Genomic DNA, 16941 nt, shown 5'->3' with positions numbered 1-16941 from the left:
CATCAGATATATGTAGAAATATGTTTTTATGAAAAAATATAACATATAAGGTCTAGGAGGCTTCATTCCTTTTACCAATTACCACCAAACCAATTTCTTAACACCTAACTCTATTTTACTTATCTAACCTTTTCTAAAATAAACATACAGACACAGTTGTTATGGTGAAATTCGGAAAGGTCACAATTTATTAAATATATTGAATTTTGCCATTTTACTTTTAAGTTTTGTAGAGCAAAATTCATCCATATCATAAATCAAATTTACACACCACAAAAATGTCACTGCATTACCAAGAATTTTGGGACCCACGTCCTGGCGGGGCAGGAGGGGAAAGGAGAACCCATGGCATAGCCCGCCCCATAGATAGACCACCAGATCACCCCTCAGGGCTGAGTATGCCGCGGGATCCCCTCTATGCCCCGCCCACGTGGGACCCAAACTTCACTGCCTGCTGGGATTTCCCAACTCTACTAAACAAAAACAACTGCCGTCATTTTATCCTCCAGTCAGCGTAGACCACCAGGTCACCTGCTGTCTTTTGGTTGCGCTGCGTTGTTCCCCTTATGGAGGACGGGCGGTCTTATTGTGACTCGATCAAGTAGTCAACATCCTGCCCCTATCCGTGCTGCTACTGTTCTCTTTCACGTGACCTTTCTGGATTGTTGCATTGTCCTTCATTGTTTCTAGGGTGGGAGAGTGGGAAACAAGGAAAAACAAAGGTTAGTGTCCGCTTCCTGTTGTCTTCTTCCCTATATCCCCTTTTCTCTGCTCCTCCCCTTCCCCTTGTCTTGTCCAATGGCCTCTCGCTGGCCCCAGCCACTCCTCTCAGGTAAGCCCCTCCTGGCTACCCCCACTCCGGCACACCTAGCCAGCCTATTGTTCTTCCAGAAGCCCCTCCCTTAGGACGCTCCTCTCATATGCATTCAATACACTACTTTAAGGTCTAGGAGGCTTTATTCCTTTTACCAATTACCACCAAACCAATTTCTTAACACTTAACTTAAAAATGGAAAGGTCACAATTTATTAAATAAATTCAATTTTGCCATTTTACTTTTAAGTTTTGTAGAGCAAAATTGAGCCATATCATACATCAAATTTATACACCACTAAAAATGCCACTGCATTTCCAAGAATTGTGGGACCCACGTCGAGGGGGGTGGACCACAAATACCCCCTGGCGGGGTAGGAGTGGAAAGGAGAACCCATGGCATACCCCGTCCCATAAATAGACCACTGGATCACCCCTCAGGGCTGAGCATGTCACGGGATCCCCCTATGCCCCGCCCACATGGGACCCAAACTTCACGCCACAAAAAGAGCCCCTTCTTTTGGCCAACCATCACCACTTTTTTTTTGACCTTTCCTTACCTTAACCAATTCTTGGCACATTCCCTTGATGTCCACCAGCCATTGGTCGTTTCCCTCGTCTGTTAAGTGCACCCCATCATGTCGGAATAGCTCTTCCCTTCTCGCCGCTCTCAGTGGGTTCTCTATCACTCTGCCCCCTATCTCCCTCATTACCTGATTTACCTGATTTACCTTCCTCCTAGATCTGTACCCCGCTTTGCATGTATCTGAGTTTCTCCAGTATATTCTCGAGACTATACTAGACCATATTATCTGTACTGTTGGCTATGCTACCCTCAACCATTTCATTCCTCCAGTCACTTTCTCCTTTAGCTCTCTGAATGGGTAAGCCCCTATGTCATTCCCCCCTAGGTTGATAATAAGGGCATCGGGACAGCCCCATCTTCGCCTTTCCTGTTATATTATTAGCACTAACTCATCCCACATCATGCCCCTTTTGCCTATCCATCTAATGCTCGCTTCCTTGTGTGAAAAACCTAAGTGCACCCCCTGTGCTGCCGCCCTAGCCTGCGCCCAATAAATGTAGGAATGTCCTACAATCCACACCCTTAATGCTCTGCCTGAAATGAAGCAAATTTTACAAACCATTGACCCTCATTTTTCACGTGCATCACCACAACTCACAACAGAAACACAATCCTTATCCTGCAGCCTTATATTGCAGCCCTAATCTCTTTGCACCCTAATGTATGACTTATAGGCTGATGATTTCCACCGTCCTAGCATTTTAATCTGCTTGCCCGAACGACCTCTATTTGCGGCAGCAGTTGTCGCACCTATTCGAAAAGAGTGAGGTGCAAAGTATAAACTCCCCCACCCCAAGTTCCCTGCTACTTTCTACAAAACGCTCCTGAATTGGAATGTTGTCACCTGTTACCCGTCGAATGACGCAGGAATGTGCGACCCCTATCCCTGTGTGCCACCAAATACTGTTTTACGCTTGCCACCGGGCACAGCGTTGCCCCAAACCTTTTCATGTTCAGCCATGCCCCTTTACCATCTATTTCTGTCTTGGATCGTCTTTCAAATATAAGCACTGCCTCCTCCCCGCATCTCATATTCCCTACTTCTACCCCACCTTTTCCTATCTTCCTATTTTTAGGTAACAGCTCCCCTATCCTCATGGCTCCGTGGAATGCCACTATGAAAGCTGTCCTAAAAATTAATGTTTTGTCCCGTTCAGACAGACCCTTGCTAACGCATCCACCATCTTTTCCAACCTATCCTCAGTTATGGGCTCCCTCTTATTTGCTCCCTTCTCATTGTTTCTTCCCCATACCCTCGCAATCTTCTTCACTATGAACTTTTTTGACCAATCTATCCCCCCATATAGCTGCGAAGAATGTGATATCGCTGCTAATGCTGACCCCAGATGTCCTTTTTTAACTCCTCTTTTTAGGTTCAATTACCATTCTAAAAATCTCCCCTCCTCCCCCTCTTTTGTTCCTTTCTTAAACTCGCACCACTGTCCCCAATATTTCCTGTAAACTGCCCATGTACTTGGTGCCAAGGATTTCTCGACCAGCTCCTTGATTCCTTCTATCCGTTGCCAATCTGCCAAAGAAGGATAGGGCAACATTCACCTTCCTGTCTGGCATTTGGGGGCTAGGGCCCTAAACCTTTCCCATTGAAAATTATTGTCTGACCAGCAAATTATTCTCTTATTTGCCAACATTTCACTCCATAATTCGATTGCTACAACTATGGGGAATAGCTCCAGCAGTACTAGATTCTTAACCCACTCTATCTCCTTCCATTTCTCCGGCCACCCTCCTGGGCACCACCTCCCCTGGAAATATGCCCCAAAGCCTAAACTACCGGCTGCATCCGTGTACAGCTCCAGCTCCTCCGCTAGCACTATCTCCTCCCATATTCTGATGCCGTTAAATTCCTGCAATAACTTGTCCATTCTTTTAGATCCTCCCTCATCTCCCCTGATACTCTGATCATGTGCTCCGTTTTTTTTACGCCTTTCGTGCTTAACTCCATTCGCCTTTTAAAAATCCATCCCACCAGTATGACTTTGCATGCAAAATTCAACACCCCCAGTATTTTTTGCATTTCCCTCAGCGTTACTTTTCTGTATGCCACCATCCCTGCTATTAACTTCCTCGCTTTCCTGATCTTACCCTCGGAGAGTTCGCATTGCCCTTTTTTTGAATTTATGATTATGCCTAGGATTGCAAGCCTCTCGCAGGGGCCCTCAGTTTTTTTGCTCGCTACTGGTACCCCCAACTCCTCTACCATGCCCGTCAAACCCGCCTTCATTCATTCGCATGTGCCGGACCTAGCTTTTCCCACCACCATGAAATCATCCAAGTAATGGACAACCGACTCCACCCCTTGTCTTGCTACCAATAACCAATGCAGGAAGGAATTGAATTTTTCAAAGATTGAACAAGATATTGAACAACCCATGGGTAAGCTTTTATCCACATAAAATGAGCCTTCGAATTTGCATCCCATATGCTTGAAGCTATCAGGGTTCAGTGGTAATAGTCTGAATGCCGACTCAACGTCAATCTTTTGCCATCTCAGCCCCTGCTCCCGCTTCCCTCACTATGTCTACAGTGCTGTCAAATTGCACTGTTGCTTCTCATTTGTCGATTGCATAATTTACCGACTTACCCTTTGGGTATGATAAATGGTGGATCATGCAATATTTCCCTTCCTCTTTTTTGGGCACCACCCCCAGTGGAGAAATGACTAAGTCAGCAATTGGTTTTTCTGCGGATGGCCCTGCCATCCTGCCCCAGGCTACCTCCTTCTCTAACTTCCCCCCTCAGAATTCCTGGGAGCTCAGCTGCTGATTTGAGGTTCCTGGCTTTAACTGCCCCAACTACCACCCCCTTCACTGGTACCGTATTCAGCCCTTCAATTAATAAATCTCTATCCTCTATGATATGGTATGCCTGCAGTTCGCTAATCAGCTTATCTGTTTTCAGGGTGGTTGGCGCTATTCCCCCCAGCCAGCCCTCCCCAGAGTTTCCCTGACTCCGAAAGGACTGCCTCCCGTACCCGCTATTACCTCCATTCTTTCTACAGTCCATCCCTGCATGTGCCCGCTACATTATCTGCAAATGTGCTTGAATCTACATGCTCCCCCCCATCGCACCTTTTTTCATTATACGCCCAGCATTCTTTATTGTCAGATTTCATGTTCTTGTTAAAGTTAAAATTCGGGCCCCTACCACCTTGCGTATCTTGCACCTTCATTACCCTGGTGTATAGATCCAGTATTTTTATACCAAAGTCCCTCCTCCCTTTATCGCCTAATTGAAAATTACCATTCCTAAACTCTGTGTTGAAATCCTTCCATGCGAACCCTCCATATTTCGTATAACACTCCGCAATAAAATGGATGTACCTTAACATGCCCTTTACCTTCCCAGGATTGGCTGATATAAAACACTCTGCATATATGAGTATCCTTTTTACCCATTCCGTAAAGGATTGTTTAACCTTTTTTCCCTTTCCTTCCTCCCTCCTGGACTTAAAGGCCGCGGCATCCCTAGTGATCTCAAATACGTCCACATATTTCCCATTCTGCGCCCTCATAATTATCTTTGCCTTTAAGTGTGTTGCTAGCGGCGTTAACAATGTCCCTGTTACCTCGTTGTCTCCATTAAACGCACCCCCTGTCTCTAACTGCTCCTGCATTATTATCTCCTTCCCCGTACCTTTACCCTGTTTTGCATAAATGTTTCTAACTATTTTTAGTATCCTTTTTCCCCCTCCCCTTTAATACTCTCGTCCTCTGAGTCTAGTTCAGATGAGCTGTCTGATACATTACTGTTTATGCACAATATTCTCTTACCTTGCTTCGCCCCTTGCGCTTCATCCATTCCTACCGATGCCCCAGTCTGTTTTGTTGCTGCTGTGTCCTCTTTTCCTAGCGAGGATGCCCCTGCTGCTTTATTGTTTTCCCCCGCATGACTGATGGGTACCGCCGTTGCATCCTCTTGCCGTGATTGCTCCATTGTACTGCCTCCTTTGCTCTGTTCTGCAGGGGTAACATACAAACGTTATCATTTGTTCTTTTTTTCTGCATTAATGGCACTTGTGCCCTTCCCCCTCCTTCCCCCCTTCTTACCTCCTTCCCTGCCGCCCCCCTTCTTCTCCTCGCTCAGCTCCCCCCCTTCCTCTCCATCTGCCTATATGTGTTTCCTTCTGAATCCCTAATCACCCTACTGCTGCCTACCTCCTCCCTTGTTGCCCTGGCCCTCTTCTGTGGCCTACCTTCCTCAGACCCCCCCTTTCTAAAAACATCTATTCTGGCTGGTTCCCCGTATATCCCCCTTGAGTATCCTCCCTCTATGCCCCCAACGTGCTCCCTCCTGTGCCCTTGCAGCATTGCTGGCCATGCGCTGCCCTCCCACCCCCCTGCCCTCCCTGTGCGTGCTGCCATGCTATGCTTGGCCCACCAGGACCACAGCACTCCTCATCGATCCACCTCCCCTCCCAGCCATAGCGCCGCTGCTTTGCGCCGCGCTGATATGCCTCCCTATCCCACTCACTGCCGTTAAATACATGTGGCCTGCAGTACCCATCCTCCTGCCCCAAAATGTCCGCCCCCCTGCTGGTGTACTGACGTATAGGTCGTAAGCAGCATGCAGCATGAACTGTTAGCACAGGGCCTCCCCGCCCCCTATGGTCACCTGAGCACCTGCGCTCCACTGCTATGTTATCCGGGCCTTCGTACCTAGGCCCCGGACCTGCCTGCATTATGCCTTGCTTGCGCTGCCCAGCCCCCACATTCCACCCTCTGCTGTCCTGCTCTGCTCACCCATTGACCCCTGGCCAGGAGGCATGCCTCCCCCGCTGGATGCTGGGCTTATGGAAAAAATATCTGGCACCCGCGAGCTGCCCATGGGAGAATATATGGACCACTCTCCCCCCTCCAGCAATCTACAATTAAAATCTTACCTGTGCGCCTTGCCCCACGGACCAGGGGCTCCTTTGGAGGATAGCTTACCTGCAGCATCGCCACCGGACCCACCTCCATTTGAGCCGCTTCCGATACCGCCGCCTCCTGACATACCTGCTGTTGCTTCCTCAACTTCTCCAGTCACTTCACCTTCCTCTGTGCTTGGATCACCCGTGTTTTCAAGACCGTCTCACTATCATCAAGATACCGCCTTGGGATTCTATGGTTCCTGGATGACATTCTTCTACAGCTGACCTTCTTACCTGTAAGCAACAAGGAAAAACAAAGTTTAGTGACTGCTTCCTGTTGTCTCCTTCCCTATATCCCCTTTGCTCCACTCCTCCCCCTTCCCCTTGTCTTGTCCAATGGCCTCTCGCTGGCCCCAGGCACTCGTCTCAGGTAAGCCCCTCCTGGCTACCCCCACTCCGGCACACCTAGCCAGCCTACTGTTCTTCCAGAAGCCCCTCCCTTAAGACGTTCCTCTAATATGCATTCAATACACTACTTTTCCTCTATGTGCAGAACATTGGAATGTGAAATATTCACATTTTCATGTTGGATTAGCACACTTACAGCTTACTTATTCAAGCAGGAGCGCTAAATATCGCTCCACTTGAAATATGGCCCTTAATCTTTTCTTTTTATTGGCAGTCTGAGATATGACTTTTTCTTTGCCACTTTGTCTAGAAGGCCAGCATCCTGGAGTCACCTCTTCACTGTTGTTGTTGAGACTGGTGTTTTGCGGGTACTATTTAATGAAGTTGCTAGTTATGGACATGTGAGGCATCTGTTTCTCAAACTAGACTGATGTATTTATCATCTTGCTCAGTTGTGCACCAGGGCCTCCCACTCCTCTTTCTTTTCTGGTTAGAGCCAGTTTGTGCTCTTTTGTTAAGGGAGTAGTACACAGCGTTGTATGAGATCTCCAGTTTCTTGGCAATTTCTCACATTGAATACCTTTCATTTCTCACAACAAGAATAGACTTATGAGTTTCAGAAGAAAGTTCTTTGTTTCTGGTCATCTTGAGCCTGAAATCTAACCTACAATTGCTGATGCTCTAGATACTCAACTAGTCTATCGACGGACAGTTTTATTGCTTGATTTATCAGCACAACAATTTTCAGCTGTGCTAACATAATTGCAAAATGATTTTCTAATGATCAATTATCCTTTTTAAATGAAAAACTTGGATTAGCAAACACAACGTGCCAGTGGAACACAGGACGGATGGTTGCTGATAATGTGCCTCTGTACGCCTATGTAGATATTCTATTAAAAATCAGCCATTTACAGCTATAATAGTCGTTTACAACATTAACAATGTCTACACTGTATTTATAATCAAAATATGCTTTTCTTTCAAATACAAGGATGTTTCTAAGTGACCCCAAGCTTTAAAAACTAGTGTGTGTGTGTACATATATATATATATATATATATATATATATATATATATATATATATATATATATATATAAAGCAGGCTAACAGAGTGAATGCAGGGATCCCTGTTTATGAATGAATAGATGATAGATAACTTCAGTACTGAGTAAACTTTAATTCCACAATCCCACTGTATTCAAAGAATCAATTAGTTGTACTTCAGATAATGGTTTAAAACACAGTCAAGGTAAAACAATCCTCCATCTGAATCCTTGAATCCTATGCAAAGTAAACATCCAGATTTATTGTAGCCATAAAGGGTTTCATATCTCCATATCACAGTACTTCCAGAGTACAAATAAAGAATTTAGAGGGCGACGGCCTTTGACACAGTGAGAGTAGAGAGGCCCTTGGTTCAAGTGCTGGAGGGGCGGGGACATTGGCTAGGGGTATTTAAGACGGTGTGCATCTGATTTGGCACCAGTAAGTAATAAAGCAGTAAAGGGAAGTTATTTGGTGTGGGTGGGTGGGGTTCTTTTGGACCAGATCTTGTTGGTGATCGGTTATGCAAAATGTTTTTTTCCTCCGAATATCCTGATTGTGCATGCTGGGGGGGATAATGTTGTGTTTTACCTCAGAGGAAACTTGTGTGGAGGATTAAGAGAGATTTGAAGAATTGTTTCCCAAATTGTCCAGATCTTGTTGTTAGTAATCGGTTATGCCAAACATTTTCCTCTTCTGGATATCCTGATTGTTAGAATTGTTTCCAAAATTGGGGATTGTTTGGTCTAACATATTGCCAAGGTTTGTCTGGTGTATAGATCCAGTATTTTTATACCAAAGTCCCTCCTCCCTTTATCGCCTAATTGAAAATTACCATTCCTAAACTCTGTGTTGAAATCCTTCCATGCGAACCCTCCATATTTCGTATAACACTCCGCAATAAAATGGATGTACCTTAACATGCCCTTTACCTTCCCAGGATTGGCTGATATAAAACACTCTGCATATATGAGTATCCTTTTTACCCATTCCGTAAAGGATTGTTTAACCTTTTTTCCCTTTCCTTCCTCCCTCCTGGACTTAAAGGCCGCGGCATCCCTAGTGATCTCAAATACGTCCACATATTTCCCATTCTGCGCCCTCATAATTATCTTTGCCTTTAAGTGTGTTGCTAGCGGCGTTAACAATGTCCCTGTTACCTCGTTGTCTCCATTAAACGCACCCCCTGTCTCTAACTGCTCCTGCATTATTATCTCCTTCCCCGTACCTTTACCCTGTTTTGCATAAATGTTTCTAACTATTTTTAGTATCCTTTTTCCCCCTCCCCTTTAATACTCTCGTCCTCTGAGTCTAGTTCAGATGAGCTGTCTGATACATTACTGTTTATGCACAATATTCTCTTACCTTGCTTCGCCCCTTGCGCTTCATCCATTCCTACCGATGCCCCAGTCTGTTTTGTTGCTGCTGTGTCCTCTTTTCCTAGCGAGGATGCCCCTGCTGCTGGGTACCGCCGTTGCATCCTCTTGCCGTGCTTGCTCCATTGTACTGCCTCCTTTGCTCTGTTCTGCAGGGGTAACATACAAACGTTATCATTTGTTCTTTTTTTCTGCATTAATGGCACTTGTGCCCTTCCCCCTCCTTCCCCCCTTCTTACCTCCTTCCCTGCCGCCCCCCTTCTTCTCCTCGCTCAGCTCCCCCCCTTCCTCTCCATCTGCCTATATGTGTTTCCTTCTGAATCCCTAATCACCCTACTGCTGCCTACCTCCTCCCTTGTTGCCCTGGCCCTCTTCTGTGGCCTACCTTCCTCAGACCCCCCCTTTCTAAAAACATCTATTCTGGCTGGTTCCCTGTATATCCCCCTTGAGTATCCTCCCTCTATGCCCCCCACGTGCTCCCTCCTGTGCCCTTGCAGCATTGCTGGCCATGCGCTGCCATCCCACCCCCCCTGCCCTCCCTGTGCGTGCTGCCATGCTATGCTTGGCCCACCAGGACCACAGCACTCCTCATCAATCCACCTCCCCTCCCAGCCATAGCGCCGCTGCTTTGCGCCGAGCTGATATGCCTCCCTATCCCACTCACTGCCGTTAAATACATGTGGCCTGCAGTACCCATCCTCCTGCCCCAAAATGTCCGCCCCCCTGCTGGTGTACTGACGTATAGGTCGTAAGCAGCATGCAGCATGAACTGTTAGCACAGGGCCTCCCCGCCCCCTATGGTCACCTGAGCACCTGCGCTCCACTGCTATGTTATCCGGGCCTTCGTACCTAGGCCCCGGACCTGCCTGCATTATGCCTTGCTTGCGCTGCCCAGCCCCCACATTCCACCCTCTGCTGTCCTGCTCTGCTCACCCATTGACCCCTGGCCAGGAGGAATGCCTCCCCCGCTGGATGCTGGGCTTATGGAAAAAATATCTGGCACCCGCGAGCTGCCCATGGGAGAATATATGGACCACTCTCCCCCCTCCAGGAATCTACAATTAAAATCTTACCTGTGCGCCTTGCCCCACGGACCAGGGGCTCCTTTGGAGGATAGCTTACCTGCAGCATCGCCACCGGACCCACCTCCATTTGAGCCGCTTCCGATACAGCCGCCTCCTGACATACCTGCTGTTGCTTCCTCAACTTCTCCAGTCACTTCACCTTCCTCTGTGCTTGGATCACCCGTGTTTTCAAGACCGTCTCACTATCATCAAGATACCGCCTTGGGATTCTATGGTTCCTGGATGACATTCTTCTACAGCTGACCTTCTTACCTGTAAGCAACAAGGAAAAACAAAGTTTAGTGACTGCTTCCTGTTGTCTCCTTCCCTATATCCCCTTTGCTCCACTCCTCCCCCTTCCCCTTGTCTTGTCCAATGGCCTCTCGCTGGCCCCAGGCACTCGTCTCAGGTAAGCCCCTCCTGGCTACCCCCACTCCGGCACACCTAGCCAGCCTACTGTTCTTCCAGAAGCCCCTCCCTTAAGACGTTCCTCTAATATGCATTCAATACACTACTTTTCCTCTATGTGCAGAACATTGGAATGTGAAATATTCACATTTTCATGTTGGATTAGCACACTTACAGCTTACTTATTCAAGCAGGAGCGCTAAATATCGCTCCACTTGAAATATGGCCCTTAATCTTTTCTTTTTATTGGCAGTCTGAGATATGACTTTTTCTTTGCCACTTTGTCTAGAAGGCCAGCATCCTGGAGTCACCTCTTCACTGTTGTTGTTGAGACTGGTGTTTTGCGGGTACTATTTAATGAAGTTGCTAGTTATGGACATGTGAGGCATCTGTTTCTCAAACTAGACTGATGTATTTATCATCTTGCTCAGTTGTGCACCAGGGCCTCCCACTCCTCTTTCTTTTCTGGTTAGAGCCAGTTTGTGCTCTTTTGTTAAGGGAGTAGTACACAGCGTTGTATGAGATCTCCAGTTTCTTGGAAATTTCTCACATTGAATACCTTTCATTTCTCACAACAAGAATAGACTTATGAGTTTCAGAAGAAAGTTCTTTGTTTCTGGTCATCTTGAGCCTGAAATCTAACCTACAATTGCTGATGCTCTAGATACTCAACTAGTCTATCGACGGACAGTTTTATTGCTTGATTTATCAGCACAACAATTTTCAGCTGTGCTAACATAATTGCAAAATGATTTTCTAATGATCAATTATCCTTTTTAAATGAAAAACTTGGATTAGCAAACACAACGTGCCAGTGGAACACAGGACGGATGGTTGCTGATAATGGGCCTCTGTACGCCTATGTAGATATTCTATTAAAAATCAGCCATTTACAGCTATAATAGTCGTTTACAACATTAACAATGTCTACACTGTATTTATAATCAAAATATGCTTTTCTTTCGAATACAAGGATGTTTCTAAGTGACCCCAAGCTTTAAAAACTAGTGTGTGTGTGTACATATATATATATATATATATATATATATATATATATATATATATATAAAGCAGGCTAACAGAGTGAATGCAGGGATCCCTGTTTATGAATGAATAGATGATAGATAACTTCAGTACTGAGTAAACTTTAATTCCACAATCCCACTGTATTCAAAGAATCAATTAGTTGTACTTCAGATAATGGTTTAAAACACAGTCAAGGTAAAACAATCCTCCATCTGAATCCTTGAATCCTATGCAAAGTAAACATCCAGATTTATTGTAGCCATAAAGGGTTTCATATCTCCATATCACAGTACTTCCAGAGTACAAATAAAGAATTTAGAGGGCGACGGCCTTTGACACAGTGAGAGTAGAGAGGCCCTTGGTTCAAGTGCTGGAGGGGCGGGGACATTGGCTAGGGGTATTTAAGACGGTGTGCATCTGATTTGGCACCAGTAAGTAATAAAGCAGTAAAGGGAAGTTATTTGGTGTGGGTGGGTGGGCTTCTTTTGGACCAGATCTTGTTGGTGATCGGTTATGCAAAATGTTTTTTCCTCCGAATATCCTGATTGTGCATGCTGGGGGGGATAATGTTGTGTTTTACCTCAGAGGAAACTTGTGTGGAGGATTAAGAGAGATTTGAAGAATTGTTTCCCAAATTGTCCAGATCTTGTTGTTAGTAATCGGTTAGGCCAAACATTTTCCTCTTCTGGATATCCTGATTGTTAGAATTGTTTCCAAAATTGGGGATTGTTTGGTCTAACATATTGCCAAGGTTTGTCTGGTGTATAGATCCAGTATTTTTATACCAAAGTCCCTCCTCCCTTTATCGCCTAATTGAAAATTACCATTCCTAAACTCTGTGTTGAAATCCTTCCATGCGAACCCTCCATATTTCGTATAACACTCCGCAATAAAATGGATGTACCTTAACATGCCCTTTACCTTCCCAGGATTGGCTGATATAAAACACTCTGCATATATGAGTATCCTTTTTACCCATTCCGTAAAGGATTGTTTAACCTTTTTTCCCTTTCCTTCCTCCCTCCTGGACTTAAAGGCCGCGGCATCCCTAGTGATCTCAAATACGTCCACATATTTCCCATTCTGCGCCCTCATAATTATCTTTGCCTTTAAGTGTGTTGCTAGCGGCGTTAACAATGTCCCTGTTACCTCGTTGTCTCCATTAAACGCACCCCCTGTCTCTAACTGCTCCTGCATTATTATCTCCTTCCCCGTACCTTTACCCTGTTTTGCATAAATGTTTCTAACTATTTTTAGTATCCTTTTTCCCCCTCACCTTTAATACTCTCGTCCTCTGAGTCTAGTTCAGATGAGCTGTCTGATACATTACTGTTTATGCACAATATTCTCTTACCTTGCTTCGCCCCTTGCGCTTCATCCATTCCTACCGATGCCCCAGTCTGTTTTGTTGCTGCTGTGTCCTCTTTTCCTAGCGAGGATGCCCCTGCTGCTTTATTGTTTTCCCCCGCATGACTGCTGGGTACCGCCGTTGCATCCTCTTGCCGTGCTTGCTCCATTGTACTGCCTCCTTTGCTCTGTTCTGCAGGGGTAACATACAAACGTTATCATTTGTTCTTTTTTTCTGCATTAATGGCACTTGTGCCCTTCCCCCTCCTTCCCCCCTTCTTACCTCCTTCCCTGCCGCCCCCCTTCTTCTCCTCGCTCAGCTCCCCCCCTTCCTCTCCATCTGCCTATATGTGTTTCCTTCTGAATCCCTAATCACCCTACTGCTGCCTACCTCCTCCCTTGTTGCCCTGGCCCTCTTCTGTGGCCTACCTTCCTCAGACCCCCCCTTTCTAAAAACATCTATTCTGGCTGGTTCCCTGTATATCCCCCTTGAGTATCCTCCCTCTATGCCCCCCACGTGCTCCCTCCTGTGCCCTTGCAGCATTGCTGGCCATGCGCTGCCCTCCCACCCCCCCTGCCCTCCCTGTGCGTGCTGCCATGCTATGCTTGGCCCACCAGGACCACAGCACTCCTCATCGATCCACCTCCCCTCCCAGCCATAGCGCTGCTGCTTTGCGCCGCGCTGATATGCCTCCCTATCCCACTCACTGCCGTTAAATACATGTGGCCTGCAGTACCCATCCTCTTGCCCCAAAATGTCCGCCCCCCTGCTGGTGTACTGACGTATAGGTCGTAAGCAGCATGCAGCATGAACTGTTAGCACAGGGCCTCCCCGCCCCCTATGGTCACCTGAGCACCTGCGCTCCACTGCTATGTTATCCGGGCCTTCGTACCTAGGCCCCGGACCTGCCTGCATTATGCCTTGCTTGCGCTGCCCAGCCCCCACATTCCACCCTCTGCTGTCCTGCTCTGCTCACCCATTGACCCCTGGCCAGGAGGAATGCCTCCCCCGCTGGATGCTGGGCTTATGGAAAAAATATCTGGCACCCGCGAGCTGCCCATGGGAGAATATATGGACCACTCTCCCCCCTCCAGGAATCTACAATTAAAATCTTACCTGTGCGCCTTGCCCCACGGACCAGGGGCTCCTTTGGAGGATAGCTTACCTGCAGCATCGCCACCAGACCCACCTCCATTTGAGCCGCTTCCGATACCGCCGCCTCCTGACATACCTGCTGTTGCTTCCTCAACTTCTCCAGTCACTTCACCTTCCTCTGTGCTTGGATCACCCGTGTTTTCAAGACCGTCTCACTATCATCAAGATACCGCCGTGGGATTCTATGGTTCCTGGATGACATTCTTCTACAGCTGACCTTCTTACCTGTAAGCAACAAGGAAAAACAAAGTTTAGTGACTGCTTCCTGTTGTCTCCTTCCCTATATCCCCTTTGCTCCACTCCTCCCCCTTCCCCTTGTCTTGTCCAATGGCCTCTCGCTGGCCCCAGGCACTCGTCTCAGGTAAGCCCCTCCTGGCTACCCCCACTCCGGCACACCTAGCCAGCCTACTGTTCTTCCAGAAGCCCCTCCCTTAAGACGTTCCTCTAATATGCATTCAATACACTACTTTTCCTCTATGTGCAGAACATTGGAATGTGAAATATTCACATTTTCATGTTGGATTAGCACACTTACAGCTTACTTATTCAAGCAGGAGCGCTAAATATCGCTCCACTTGAAATATGGCCCTTAATCTTTTCTTTTTATTGGCAGTCTGAGATATGACTTTTTCTTTGCCACTTTGTCTAGAAGGCCAGCATCCTGGAGTCACCTCTTCACTGTTGTTGTTGAGACTGGTGTTTTGCGGGTACTATTTAATGAAGTTGCTAGTTATGGACATGTGAGGCATCTGTTTCTCAAACTAGACTGATGTATTTATCATCTTGCTCAGTTGTGCACCAGGGCTTCCCACTCCTCTTTCTTTTCTGGTTAGAGCCAGTTTGTGCTCTTTTGTTAAGGGAGTAGTACACAGCGTTGTATGAGATCTCCAGTTTCTTGGCAATTTCTCACATTGAATACCTTTCATTTCTCACAACAAGAATAGACTTATGAGTTTCAGAAGAAAGTTCTTTGTTTCTGGTCATCTTGAGCCTGAAATCTAACCTACAATTGCTGATGCTCTAGATACTCAACTAGTCTATCGACGGACAGTTTTATTGCTTGATTTATCAGCACAACAATTTTCAGCTGTGCTAACATAATTGCAAAATGATTTTCTAATGATCAATTATCCTTTTTAAATGAAAAACTTGGATTAGCAAACACAACGTGCCAGTGGAACACAGGACGGATGGTTGCTGATAATGGGCCTCTGTACGCCTATGTAGATATTCTATTAAAAATCAGCCATTTACAGCTATAATAGTCGTTTACAACATTAACAATGTCTACACTGTATTTATAATCAAAATATGCTTTTCTTTCAAATACAAGGATGTTTCTAAGTGACCCCAAGCTTTAAAAACTAGTGTGTGTGTGTACATATATATATATATATATATATATATATATATATATATATATATATATATATAAAGCAGGCTAACACAGTGAATGCAGGGATCCCTGTTTATGAATGAATAGATGATAGATAACTTCAGTACTGAGTAAACTTTAATTCCACAATCCCACTGTATTCAAAGAATTAATTAGTTGTACTTCAGATAATGGTTTAAAACACAGTCAAGGTGAAACAATCCTCCATCTGAATCCTTGAATCCTATGCAAAGTAAACATCCAGATTTATTGTAGCCATAAAGGGTTTCATATCTCCATATCACAGTACTTCCAGAGTACAAATAAAGAATTTAGAGGGCGACGGCCTTTGACACAGTGAGAGTAGAGAGGCCCTTGGTTCAAGTGCTGGAGGGGCGGGGACATTGGCTAGGGGTATTTAAGACGGTGTGCATCTGATTTGGCACCAGTAAGTAATAAAGCAGTAAAGGGAAGTTATTTGGTGTGGGTGGGTGGGGTTCTTTTGGACCAGATCTTGTTGGTGATCGGTTATGCAAAATGTTTTTTTCCTCCGAATATCCTGATTGTGCATGCTGGGGGGGATAATGTTGTGTTTTACCTCAGAGGAAACTTGTGTGGAGGATTAAGAGAGATTTGAAGAATTGTTTCCCAAATTGTCCAGATCTTGTTGTTAGTAATCGGTTATGCCAAACATTTTCCTCTTCTGGATATCCTGATTGTTAGAATTGTTTCCAAAATTGGGGATTGTTTGGTCTAACATATTGCCAAGGTTTGTCTGGCAGGCAGCCTGGGATCACGTCAAACTGAATAATACTATAAAAAATATTAATACGTTTGTAGCTTCCTTCATCAGAAGGATTCATGGACAGGTGGTACGTCATGAAAACTTGGAGGAATTTGGATCTGGGGAGTTCTATTTGAAAGATGGAGTTCACCTTAATGATTTTGGTCTGAGGTTGTTCATATTAGCATTCCAAGAATGTTTACAGAGTATGTTATGAGGTGTAGCAGAACTGGTCTGAAGGGCAGCCCAGTCTGTGGAGGGGGTTCTAGTCCTCATTACTTACAGAAGTGGACCATGGCCAGAGGCAAGGGTTAATCTCCCCACAGGGTGGGAGAGCTGGTTATTTAGCTCTTCAGACACGAGTTTCCAATGGAGCTTTAAAGGTTTAAAGAGATTTAAATGGATTTTACCTTTTATTTCTTTTTTTAAACTACTTCATTTGTGCAGTGTCCATTATTTCCTGTCACAGCCCTACAAGGCTTATTTAGCTTGAGGTCATAAAACTTCTAGAGTAACATGAGCTGGTTTAGTATTAAGTAAATACTAGATAAACAGAGAGTTCAATTTGCTCATGCTCCAAAAAAGGCAGAATGCAACATAAGTTGTCAACATGTCAGCTTTCTTTTTTCCCAGAGCAAAGGGGCTACATTGAGAAATTCTAAGTGCTCATTTTGCAAGA

At 45.6% G+C, this 16941-nt stretch overlaps 1 protein-coding gene across 8 annotated transcripts in view; it reads left to right on the top strand.

Moving 5' to 3' along the window:
* BCAS1 (brain enriched myelin associated protein 1) overlaps positions 1-16941 on the top strand; it is a 268834-nt gene that overhangs the window by 198644 nt on the left and 53249 nt on the right. The gene's annotated exons all lie outside the window — the stretch shown is intronic.

This window comes from Bombina bombina, chromosome 1 (assembly GCF_027579735.1).
Source record: "Bombina bombina isolate aBomBom1 chromosome 1, aBomBom1.pri, whole genome shotgun sequence".
Lineage (NCBI taxonomy): Eukaryota > Metazoa > Chordata > Amphibia > Anura > Bombinatoridae > Bombina > Bombina bombina.
The sequence above is the reverse complement of the archived record's forward strand: the minus strand, read 5'-3'. Positions and strand labels throughout refer to the sequence as shown.